This window comes from Sabethes cyaneus, chromosome 1 (assembly GCF_943734655.1).
Source record: "Sabethes cyaneus chromosome 1, idSabCyanKW18_F2, whole genome shotgun sequence".
Taxonomy (NCBI): domain Eukaryota; kingdom Metazoa; phylum Arthropoda; class Insecta; order Diptera; family Culicidae; genus Sabethes; species Sabethes cyaneus.
In genome coordinates, this window is record NC_071353.1 from 129175906 (window position 1) to 129188286 (window position 12381).

Genomic DNA, 12381 nt, shown 5'->3' on the forward strand with positions numbered 1-12381 from the left:
CATACTTTGGGCCAATTCTTAGAAGTTTTTCCAATCGATTCGTGTAAAAATATTGGAAATCGATCGGAAAACCACTGAGCTATTAGCGCTCAAAACCTCTCATTTTTCATGACGCTCGCATTTTTCAATTGGAATGACACCCTATCTCAAAACTTGCCGTAAGACGTAGTCCTACGTCAAAAAGGGGTATATTCGTGCAAGCGACGGGATTCAGCAATTTCCAAAGAAAGAATTAGTAACTATCCGATACAAAACTAGGTTATGAGTGTTTAATTTGTTGCTTCACAATTAGTTGCATGCAATATTTTACACAGGGTTTATTTCTCATTCCCGTCGTAGTAAATAAAGCCATTCTAATTTTCATCATTTGTTGGATGGATTTAATGAATACTCTAAATATTCTTGTGCTGATTTGACTAAAACACACTTACCTTCCGATCCGTGAACTTTGAAATCACTGAAAAGCGATTATTAAAGCATATAATTAAAATTACGCAACTGACTTTATTTCTTAATTTCGTCGTACCGTTTTAAAATCCGTCCATCAAAATTTTTCATCGTTCGAACAAAAAATCACAACAATGTTTACAAGGCGAACGCGCATGTATTTGTGTAGGACGGCATGACAAATGTTATTCTGCAAAATTTCTGCAGGTCAGGCCAGTTTTCCTGGCTGTAGAATAACAACTATGCATTGCGTGAGTTATTTTCATTTATGAATGATGGAAATTAAAACGATTAGTCGACATTTTCTTCTTCGTCGCACGAAAAAAATGTAGGTAAGTTGGCTGGTAGGACTTCTTTAATGATAAAAAGCATTTAAATAGATCTCAGCTCACTTTGATTGATCGCATATGATAGACAACAAACTAAACTATTAGGGAATAACTAGTTTTGCATTGTGTGTCATAAAAATGCTGATATTTTCAATAATTTGTGATGGATAGGACGAAAATAAGTAATTACGACGAAGCAGCAACATACCCTAACTATACTAGAATCACTCCATCTGGTTCCGAGTGGCTTTCACCGCTCAGCTCGACCTGGAAAATTGATTAAGAAATTCTTGGAAGTGTGGGACGTTCACGAGACCGAAAAAATCCCGCGTTAAGATAATTGTAAAAACAACGTGATAGTGAAAAAGATGTGAAAAAACTGTGATAGAAATCAAAACTAACTGAACAGTTTTCTAACTATTCATAAACATTCTAACATATGTACTCACTATATTTAAAAGATGAGCAGCACTAACACTTCTTAAAGCTCTTTCCAAATAAACGTATTATTTAGGTTTTCTGTTATTATCTATTGTGATGTAAAAAGTTAATGTTACGCTTTTGGTTCAGTGAAACAAAAGAGAATTGTTTCCTGGTTTCGTCATAACGTCAAACGTCAAATTGCTACTGTCATACCATCAACCATATCTTCTGTCTGTCGATTCCTTTTGATGAAATTCTTACGGAAAATAAACATTTCAATGCCAAAAAACGATTCATCAACGGTGGCGTATCGACAAAATAAAGACCTTTTAATTAGGGAAGTTGAAATGTAATCCCGGGAAATCCATCAATACTCCTATGGCTTATGTTGTTAATTAGGCTTATTATGTTTCCACTGCTTTTTCCAACCTTCCCACTTGCAATCGAATCGAAGAATAAATACCAGCAGCCGGCTTATTGTGTAAAAAATTCAATATAATACGATTTCACACACCCGGTTTTCTTCAACTTTGCCCCCCTCCTTCTGCCGTGTAGCCTTTTCTTCTGGGAAGAAATTCGTTTTGAGAAGGCTAATTTAGGAGTCGACTCATCGTTGCTTCTCGTTCGTTTGTAACAACACAGCTTATTTTGAAACTTTTCTCTACGACAGCACAGCCAGCGGAGTGGCAAAATCAAATCACGAGCGCCTAATTACTCCGATCGCATCCATCCACCCACCCGAGCGCCCGAGCGAGGTAGCCCGGATTTTATCCGGCCAATTTCGACTTGCCTGCGGGCCGGCGGACGCGGCGCGGCCGCCTTGCGTGGAAAAACTGTCTCTCCATCATCGCGCTTTTTCGTTGATGCTTGATTGAGATGCTTCACTATCGAAAAGGAGACCTAAGACCTCTAAGATGGCTAATAAATCCTTTTTGCTGCCTGGTTGGTGTTTAGCCCGGAGGTGCTTTGCTAGACTTTAACGTCGAAGTGATTGAATCGTGAAACTTCTAGTTGACAAAGCGGAAAAAAGTTGCGCGGGTCGGGTAGCCGAGGGGTAATTAAAAACCGAAAATTTTAAGTCCATCGACACCTGGCGAAAGGCGGAAGCATTCTGAAATGACTCGAACGTCGGAACTAGTTATTTCCGCCTCCGAACGCTTCGGGATGTTGCTTCCTACGTAGCGTCATAAAGCGAAAGTTGTTCCACTGTTGTAGCTTAATCAAACTCAATTTGCTTTGCTTGATGCCTCAGGAGAATTCTTTTCAACTATATAGATATATTCGTGATGAAGTTTCACGGCAATAATATTGGAATTTCCAATATTGGCCTTTTTGTTAAGTTTGAAAAGCTCTTCCAGACCAATTGACCCAAATCGATTTTCTCGCCGGAAATCAATTAATTATTCGAACCCTCTTTCGGCTGAAGTCGATTTTGCACCCTGGCGTGTGAGCAGGCACAACCTGCGCGTATCTCAAGAATACCTCGAATAGATCGTAACGCCCGTTCAAGCATCCTTCTCGCCATGCCGCGAGTAGAAATTCCAGATAAACTTCGATGGCTCCGGTTTCGCACCTTTCTCCAGATCCGAGGAAACGACCCCAACCGTCCATCCATCTCATCCAGCCCCCGAAAAGCTTTCGCACATAGAACGTGGCCAACAAAGCAAGTCCTCTCCAGCCGAGAACCCGTACGCGTCAGGATGATGTCTGCCAAGAAGTGGAAATACATTCACATAACTCAGAAAGTAAATCAACCAATTCGTTCCAGTTCACTTTGCTTGAAGCCTGATCCAGCCTGTGACTAACGTTGGCAAGATGAGTGCTTCCTTGAACCTGGAGCAAAAAGGACCACTCCAATCCAACGACTATGACGACGACGAAACAGCTCGCAATATATCCCCCCTTCGTTGCCTCCATCCATCCATCCAACTCCGTTATCTTATTCTGTAAGAAATATGTATTTGAATATTTCATTCCGGATAGATTTTTTTTCCTCATCTTCGTTTTGCTTGCAAGTTTCCAACCGACACTCAACTATAAATATTATTGCACTTGCGTTCCATTCCGTTTCGCCGGCAGGAGCTAACCGGGGCAGCTTGGGGCTTGGTTGGAGTGGTTGGAGGCTGCCTGCTTTGCTTACTTAGAAGCCGAATGGTGTGTATCTTTGCTTTCGGTTCGTACCATCAGCCACTGCACAGGCACAAGCAAATGTCTGACGAGTGCGGACGAAAGATGTTCGCTCAAGTGCTTTTTCTGTTGCCATTTGTTGCCACTTGGCAAGGACGAAGTGAGTGGTCTCCAAATGGGCACAAGCAATTGGTTCTCTCGGCCACTCGGAGCAGGAGGTGTTGCCAAGTGTAATGGGCAATGTCGCTCGCATTGCATTTGGGTTTCGATTCCTGGGGTGGCGGCGGTTGACCGGCTGTTGGGAGATGGCAGCCGGCAAGTTAGGGAGCAAGTTTCGTAGTTTTCGGCAACTAAAAGTTGAGTTATATTATGGGGCAATTACGATGATCTATGGAGTCGATTTGTTTGCAGAAGGAGACCAGAATAGATTTTCCGGCAAATTGGTTCCGTTTTGCAAAATTCATTGAATTGGAATGGAAATGAAATTTTTGTTAGAAAACTTTGCATAAGTGAAGTACTTATCTGTTTTCTGATAAGCTTTCGGTATATTTGAAATTTAGAGAATTTGTTGTGGGCGAAATTTTCGGCAACTTGCAAATTGACACCAAAAAACCAGGATTCCCTGTGTATTAGTAAGGATTCTGAATCCTTAATCGGTACTCTACTAGAAATGAGCATGATAAAATAGTTTGAGGTCAAAAACGCAACTTCAAATGGTATGGCTTTCAGTACAGTTTTGACAGCTCGTACCATTCTCTCCCAGCAACCCCCTATGTGTGGCGCTGAGATGAGATTAAATCTCTATCGCCTATGGCTGTCACTGAATTTGCTTCTCAAATTTTTGTTTATCATCTGCTTTTCGGACTCTAACTCTCTACTGGAGCAAGTTTTAAACCAGATTGCGGATCTGAACCATAAAATGCGAACCGCATTTTTTATCAAATCAAGCAAATGGAACCGAATTTGGCATGTGGGGGATTTTGCAGGCAGGATTTTTTATGATGGTTTGAGACCCCTCACCCTGGAGGGGAATAAGGACTCTCATACAAGCAAAACAAAATTTTTTGCGTAACTCAAAAACTAGTCGAACTCGAGAAATTTTAGTCTCTTCCATAAAACATAACAGATAATAACAAGACCACCAAAAACTATCTGCAGCCTCCAGCAGAAATCACCTCTGTCTAGGTTTATTTGTTTTCCTAGGTCTACTGACCTTTATTACTTTCCTTCAGTTGGGTCCGAACGAGCGACAACGAGTAAGGAGAGGATCACCCCGAGCATCGAAATGGTACTTTTCAGGAAAAGGTTTCCCGTGAAATGGTACATTCCGCGTAAGGTTTTTCGCGAAATGGTATTCGGCGACATCTTATACAATCACGGCGAATATTTAAATGATATCCGCTTTATTTTATCTGGCTAACTAACGGGGGGATTGTTTTCTACTTTACTGTGAGGGAAAATGGAAAATTTGTAAATAAACTACCCATGCTTTCATAGTGACGTAACTGCCAAAACGACTTATCTAAGGTTGAGCTCCTCAGAAACATTCAAAACTCGAGATGGTGACAGATTCACGATTAATGTATAACAGATTTTAATTTGTGGCAATACGAAGTTTGTCGGGTCAACTAGTACAAAATAAAGAGTAAAAGAGCGTCCACAAAGTATAGAATAAGAGCTTGAATAAAATCTAAAAAGACTTCAAAACAAGCCCCAAAGGTCAAGAGATGAATCCAAAAGGAGTTCAAAAAAGTTTAAAATATTCCGAAAAGAGTTGAAACATAGCGCAGAAACCGTCCTAAAAAGAAGTCCACAAAGAGACAAGAGAAAAAAGACCATAAAGAAACCAAAGGAGTTAAAATAGAACTACAAAACAGGTCCAAACCGGGTTCTAAAACGGTTTGATAACACTATAAGTGACCAAAAATGGTTTAAATAATACTAGGAAAAGTTCAAAAATAGGTCAAAAGTATTTGAAAAGAGTCCGAAAAGTCCCCAAAAAAGGAATCAAAAAAGTTCAAAAAGAGTTTAGAAAGAATATAAAAAGACTTCACAAAGACTTCAAAAAGAGTTCAAAGAGAAATCCAAAAGAATCGTGAAAGAGACGCCTGCCCTTCGAATAGCACCTTCCAATGCGATTTTGAATTGCAAATTTATTAGTCATACACCCGCTATTCCGACGCGGGATTTTGAACCATCAAGGGTAGCACGTATCAGCCTAATCAGTTTTGTTGGAAAACCATGTCCAAGCATAATCCGTCACAGCTCATTACGTTTAATTGAATCGTACTCCGCCTTGAAATCTATATTAATAAATAGTGAGTCGGCAAGTTGAAGTCCCGGAATTTATCGAGGATTTGTCACATTCCGGTGAACATTTGGTCCACTCCGGTGAACATTTGGTGATTAGTGGTAGGTGATTTTATAGGGACGTAAATCAAATCGGTCGTAAAAAAAGTGGACGTTAATTCAAATTTCGGACGTAAAACGAGAGGACGTTAATTCAAATTTTGGACGTAAAACGAGAGGACGTTAATTCAAGTTTTGGACGTAAAACAAGTGGACGAATTGACATAATTGGTTCCAACATGGAATAACTCGTGATCCTGACCGTATAGAACGTTGGTGTCTTCGACAAAGTTGTTTAGCAGATCAAGGGCTTTTCTTCGGATTGTATGGATTATAGAATTGTTTCACTACGTGGCGCTAGTGTATTTGTAGTACTCTTATGCAGGCTATATCTTGCGCTGCTGACTATCTAGAATGTTGCGGTCTTCGGGAAAGTTACTCAAATGACTGACACCTTCAAGATGGTATGGAAAATAGCGCAGAATTGACTCACTACGTGGCGCTAGCGTATATGTAGCATTTCTATACAAGCTGTACCTTGCTCTGCTGGCTATCTAGAAAGTTACGGTCTTCGGGAAGGTTACTTAAATAACTGCCGCCTTCAAGATGGTATGGAAAACAGCCTAGAATTGACTCACTACGTGGCGCTAGCGTATATCTAGCATTCTTATACAAGCTTTATCTTGTGCTGCTGACTATTTAGAAAGTTGTGGTCTTCAGGAAGATTACTGAAATGACTGACTTCTTCAAGGTGGCATGGAAAATAATGCAGAATTGACTCACTACGTGACGCTAGCGTATATGTAGCATTCTTATACAAGCTGTATCTTGCGCTGCTGACTATTTAGAAAGTTGCGATCTTCGGGAAGGTTACTTAACTAACTGCCGCCTTCAAGATGGTATGGAAAATAGCGCAGAATTGAGTCACTACGTGGCGCTAACGTATATGTATCATTCTTATTCAAGCTGTATCTTGCACTACTGACTATCTAGAAAGTTGCTGTCTTCGGGAAGGTTACTCAAATGATTCCCACTTTCAAGTTGGTATGGAACATAGCGCATAATCGTCTCACTACGTGGCGCTAGAGTATATATAATACTCTTATACAAGCTATATCTTGCGCTGCTGACTATCTAGAAAGTTGCGGTCTTCAGGAAAATTACTCAAATGACTGACATCTTCAAGGTAGCTTGGAAAATAATGCATAATCGTCTCACTACGTGGCGCATGCAGGCTATATCTTGTGCTGCTGACTATCTAGAAAGTTTCGGTCTTCAGGAAGATTACTCAAATGACTGACATCTTCAAGGTGGCTTGGAAAATAATGCAGAATTGACTCACGACGTGGCTCTAGCGTATATGTTGCACTCTTCTACAAGCTGTCTCTTGCGCTGCTGAATATCTAGAAAGTTGCGGTCTTCAGGAAGATTACTTAAATGACTGCCGCCTTCAAGATGGTTCAAATTTGAATATAGGTCCCACCTTCCCCGGTTAATGAGGCAAATGGGACCTGTCGCCATGGCTCCGTAAATTCTCCTTAGATTCATTTCATGTAAATCGATACCACTGAAGAGTTTCTGTGCTACAAGAATTTTAAAATAATCATAGGTATGTATTACATAGTCGAATAAATCCTAACTAAACATATTTTCGTTCCCACTTGCCTCAGGGTACCTTATATGTTTTAATTACATATAATAAACATAATTGGATCTACACGGAAAGAAACTTGCTTCTGTTTTCATGAATAAAAAATCATGAAACGAAAAAGCTTGAAATGTTTAGAGATTCTTAGTTTTACTGACGTGAGCTGTGTGTTAAAAGTAATGAATGAATGAATGAAAGAATAGTAATGAACAGTTCAATGGAAAAATCTGCTACCATGGAAGGAAGAATCCCATACGATAAAAGTGAAGGAGGCTATGACATCCAATATTCTGGGTATGCAAATTAAACCATCGGTCTATTTTAATGACGGTAGTTCCGGTGAGGTAACAATGACGGCCGCTTTACTCGACGCACAGAGGAGTAACTAGGGCAAAAAGCTGGCCAAAATTATTTTCTTATGTATTAAGTAATATTTCGCTCAAATATGAAGTGAAACGTCAAAATAGTTAATTTTGTAACAAACTGGTGCCATAACTAATCATTTCGATTCACTTATCAGTGCAGATTTTGGTTTTCTTCTACCACCCCAATGGAAGAATAAACGAAATTTAAGATACATATTTTTATTTTCTTTGGTATCATTTACCTAAACTTACAAACAATAAAATTGTGAAATGATATATATTGTTCTGAAAAAAGGGAGATATTAGTCACAAATATTATCTTACGTTTGATCAATTCGATTCTTCAGCTGAGTCGCATTGAATCTCTGGCACTTTACTAAGATTGGCATCGACGATGTCGTCTACTTTAAGTAAATTGAGAGTTTCGCTGCTAAATGGTTTACGGGTTTTAGTTGAAACCTTACGGCATGAATTCAAAAATGGATCCGAGCTCAGTAGCAACCTATTCAGAATATCTCGATTACAAGCTGTCCTCGAGAACTTTCTTGCAAAATTTTGCCGATATGCTCTGAAGTGCTTGTTTCGCGCCTCAGCTGCCTCCTCGGAAAGTAAACCGATTGGTAAAAGTGCGTGTTCTATAATACTCTTGCCATGCACCAAAATTGTATGCACAGTAGGTGTCATGGGATGCCAATCATAAAGTGATGCATACATTAGGTGTGTCCATTGCGTATGCCGAAAACTTTTTAGTATCTACACTATGACCACAAGTAATAGCTTCAATGATTATTTTAAAACGATATATCAATTTTTCTCGCTGAGGCTGTTTGCAGTAGGAATAATATCAAAAACATCAAATATTAAACTCCCGGATCCTCTCCTCCACTCTTCGCTCCCCTCTCACTCCTGCATGAAGTAATTTGCGGTTTCGTCACTAACGAGAATGACATTAGCTGCGGATCGTTTATGTAGGAGTGAGAGGGGAGCAAAGAGTGGTGGAGAGGATCCGGGAGTTTGGAATTTGATGTTCTTGATATTATTCCTACTGCAAACAGCTTCAGCGAGGTCCACAGCTAATGTCAAAAAATCTATATGTGTGCGTGGTGGAATACTTCATAACCGATCCGCAGCTAATGTCATTCTTGTTAGTGACGAAACCGCAAATTACTTCATAACTAATTTGCAACCTAAACGGCGCTTGTGAGTGCTTTATCTAACGGCCATACAAATTTTACATCCTAAACCTCAAAACAAACGCAGATGTCTCCTCTCTGATATATGGCCTCAATCACGCCACACATACTATAACTTACTTTACCGTCACCCAGCTAACATCTTTCCTACTGCTTTTTTCTGCGAATTTTGTTGAATTGGAATGTTGATTCAAATAGTGACACTTGTGGAGAACAGATCTCATAATCCCTAGACATGTAGTGGCGCTGGTGCCCATTGTATTCAAGGTGAATTATTTTGCACAAAAGATATTACGCAACTAGGTGCGAATTGCCGATATTTCATTGAAAACTATGTGAAACATATCATTTTCAAAAGGGCCGCAAATGCCAGTCCGGACGTTTCCGGATGAGCTTTATGTACCAATTTGTTCAGAATACCACAAAGATTCATTCCTCCATAGAATATATGACCAGATTCTGCAAGATTTGATAACTTTTTTACCAATGAAAAAGCACAAAATTGCAGAAAAATGGTTGTTTGTCAAAACTATTCAAAACAAGTCATATTTTCAAAATTTTAAATTTACTTTCTACAAACCAGTTAGAATTACTCATGATGAACCTATGTTTTGATAAATATCCTTTGTTAATCTTTTTGTTTACTTCTGGTGGAATCCATTTCCTGATGCTTGCTGATTTTCATAAAAAATGTTTCAAATATTGCCAATGTTTGTACACCTGTCAAAACTTACAGGCATGTTTCTACGTCTTTTGACTAAGAATACTTTATGCAGCATCTATTTCAGCATACAAAAAAATATATATTATATTAGAAGACCGAAAAAATTGTTTTTCTTATTTTGGCCAGCTTTTTGCCCTAGTTACTCCTCTGTGCGACGTCGCAAGTGTTGTGGTGAAAGAAGAACCTATATTTCAGACATCCTCGACGCAATCGAGAAAGCAAAAGTATTTAGATCCAATTCTTCATTGAATGCAAGCTAGGAAAATACGTGGATGAGGGTTCATAAATGCAACGCCTGCAACCATTGAGACATAGTGATTTGAAATAGTAATGAATGAACAGCCCACAAATTATTGTATTAAATATGATTAATAATCTTACTTTAACTCGCTTGTGGCCTTTAAAAGGGCCATTGGTTACAAATAACATTAAAGCCCAAGCACGTTCATCGCAAATATGACGTGCCATTCGAATGTCGTTCTCTTTGACATGAATGGCAACAGGCACGTAAGTTAGCGGCGTCGATTCACTGTCTTTTGCTTCGAGAAGGTTTTACTACTTTACTTTCACAGTTTACCGCTTGTTACGTAGCAGAAAATATGGCACATATGCAAAAATTTCTGTTTTATTTCTATGAGAGTCCTTATCCTCGTACCACAGGGGTGAGGGGTCTCAAACCATCATAAAATAAATTCATGTCCTAAAAATAAAAAATAAGAAAACTTATCCAATTTAATTCTACTATGTGTATTTTATTCACGACAGATACGTATTTCGACTACAACTTGCAGGCTTCTTCAGTGTCTGTTTTCGAACTGTTTTTCGGAGTTCGAAAACAGACACTGAGGAAGCCTGCAAGTCGTAGGCGAAATACGTATCTGTCGTGAATAAAATACACATAGTAGAATTAAATTGGATAAGTTTCCTTATTTTTTATTTTTAGGTTTCGTATTGTACTAAGACGCTCCAAAAACGTCAGTAAATTCATGTCTCCAAAAACCCCCACAAGCCAAATTTGGTTCCATTTGCCATTTGCTTGATAAGTTCTCGAGTTAGGAGGAAATTTATATTTTATTTGTATGGGAGCCTCTCCTCTAAGAAGGGGAAGGGGTCTCAATTCACCATAGAAAAAAAAAATTGCCTTCTAAAGCCCCCACATGCCAAGTTTGGTTCCATTTGCTTGATTAGTTCTCGAGTTTTGAGGAAATTTGTGTTGCACTTATATAGGAGCCCCCCCTTTTACGCCCTCCTTAAAATTGCTCTTTTACCCATCCATAAAATTGCTGGCCATTTCATCTATCCAACGACATATAAATCGTTCAGCTTCGTTGAGTAATTTAGTAGTTATTCGCATTTGAAATCTTTCATTCAAACGTTACACTTCTATTTTCGTTTTCACAAAGTGCTACCCAGTCCCAGTATAGTAAACAAAGACGTAGTCCTACGTCAAAATATTTTAAATGTTTGAGCAGTCACTGAAAACCTTGAGCTTTAACTCCATATTTGGTACCAAATAATAAAAATCAAATCAGTGGTTCAAAAGTGATAAATTATTTAAGTTAAGGTTATTTAAGTAACCTTCCCGAAGACCGCAACTTTCTAGATAGTCAGCAGCGCAAGATACAGCTTATATAAGAATGCTACATATACGCTAGCGCCACGTAGTGAGTCAATTCTGCGCTATTTTTCATACCATCTTGAAGGCGGCAGTTATTTAAGTAACCTTTCTGAAGACGGTAATGCAAATTTCGGAAGTAAAACGAGAGGACGTTAATTCAAGTTTTGGACGTAAAAAAAGTGGACGTTAATTTAAATCTTGGACGTAAAACGAGAGGACGTTAATTCAAATGTGGACGTAAAAAAGTGACGTAAAACGAAATCACGTAAAATGAACGGACGTAAAACGAGATTCTAGTGTATGTAAATATTTAGAATGGCTGCAGCCTAAAGGAAAGATCGATTTTTTGGCAAACAATTCAATTCAATTGACCGTAAAGGACAAAAATAAGATGACCAGTGTCCTTGATATGTGTTTTAGTCATCAATTAGTTTGTCATTAGTGATATCTTCACATAATCACAATCCTGTTAATTCATCAACGTTGTTTGTACGCATCCAAACAATCAATCTGTTTCATTGACATAATTAATCCCTGTTTGTGCTCTTATTCGATCTGTTGCAAACTGCAACCCAAAACGGGTGAAACATTACCATTCAAATTAAGCACTGGTAATAATATGATCGATTCTGAACACTCAAGTCGTCGTCGTCGTCGTCGTCAGGCGACGCGACAGTCTTCCGGTCCTGACGGGTAATGTATCGAAATATTACATATTACTGATGAATAATGTCGGTTTTATCGTGTGTTTCTTTTTGCTCGACGAGCCGCGTGGGTGTTTCTGGGTGGAATGAATGAAATTTACACGGGACAGTAACCAGTTGATTGATCGATGGCATCCATTATGTTTACCCTTTGCCGAATTATCACCCGCAAAAACAGCCATCACGGAGCCATCACATGTGGCAGAAGGAGATTAAATTTTTGCTACGCACATATGTATAACAAGGCCATTTTCGGTTCCATTTTTTCTGTGAGGTGTTAATGGATTGATTGCATTAAGGTGACATTTGAAGCTGTGGTAAAGCTCTTCTCGGAAGGAAGGATAACAGAAACGTTTTACCGATATACAGCAAACAGAATAAATATCCTAGAGAAACACCGGAATGAACGTGATTGAGTTAGCCATCCTTTTCAACCCAATTTGGGTTATTCAAG

The 12381-nt window shown here is 39.0% G+C and overlaps 1 protein-coding gene across 1 annotated transcript in view; it reads right to left on the reverse strand.

Moving 5' to 3' along the window:
* The window catches only part of LOC128733132 (alpha-2A adrenergic receptor), a 485720-nt gene that overhangs the window by 338992 nt on the left and 134347 nt on the right, over positions 1 to 12381 (reverse strand). The gene's annotated exons all lie outside the window — the stretch shown is intronic.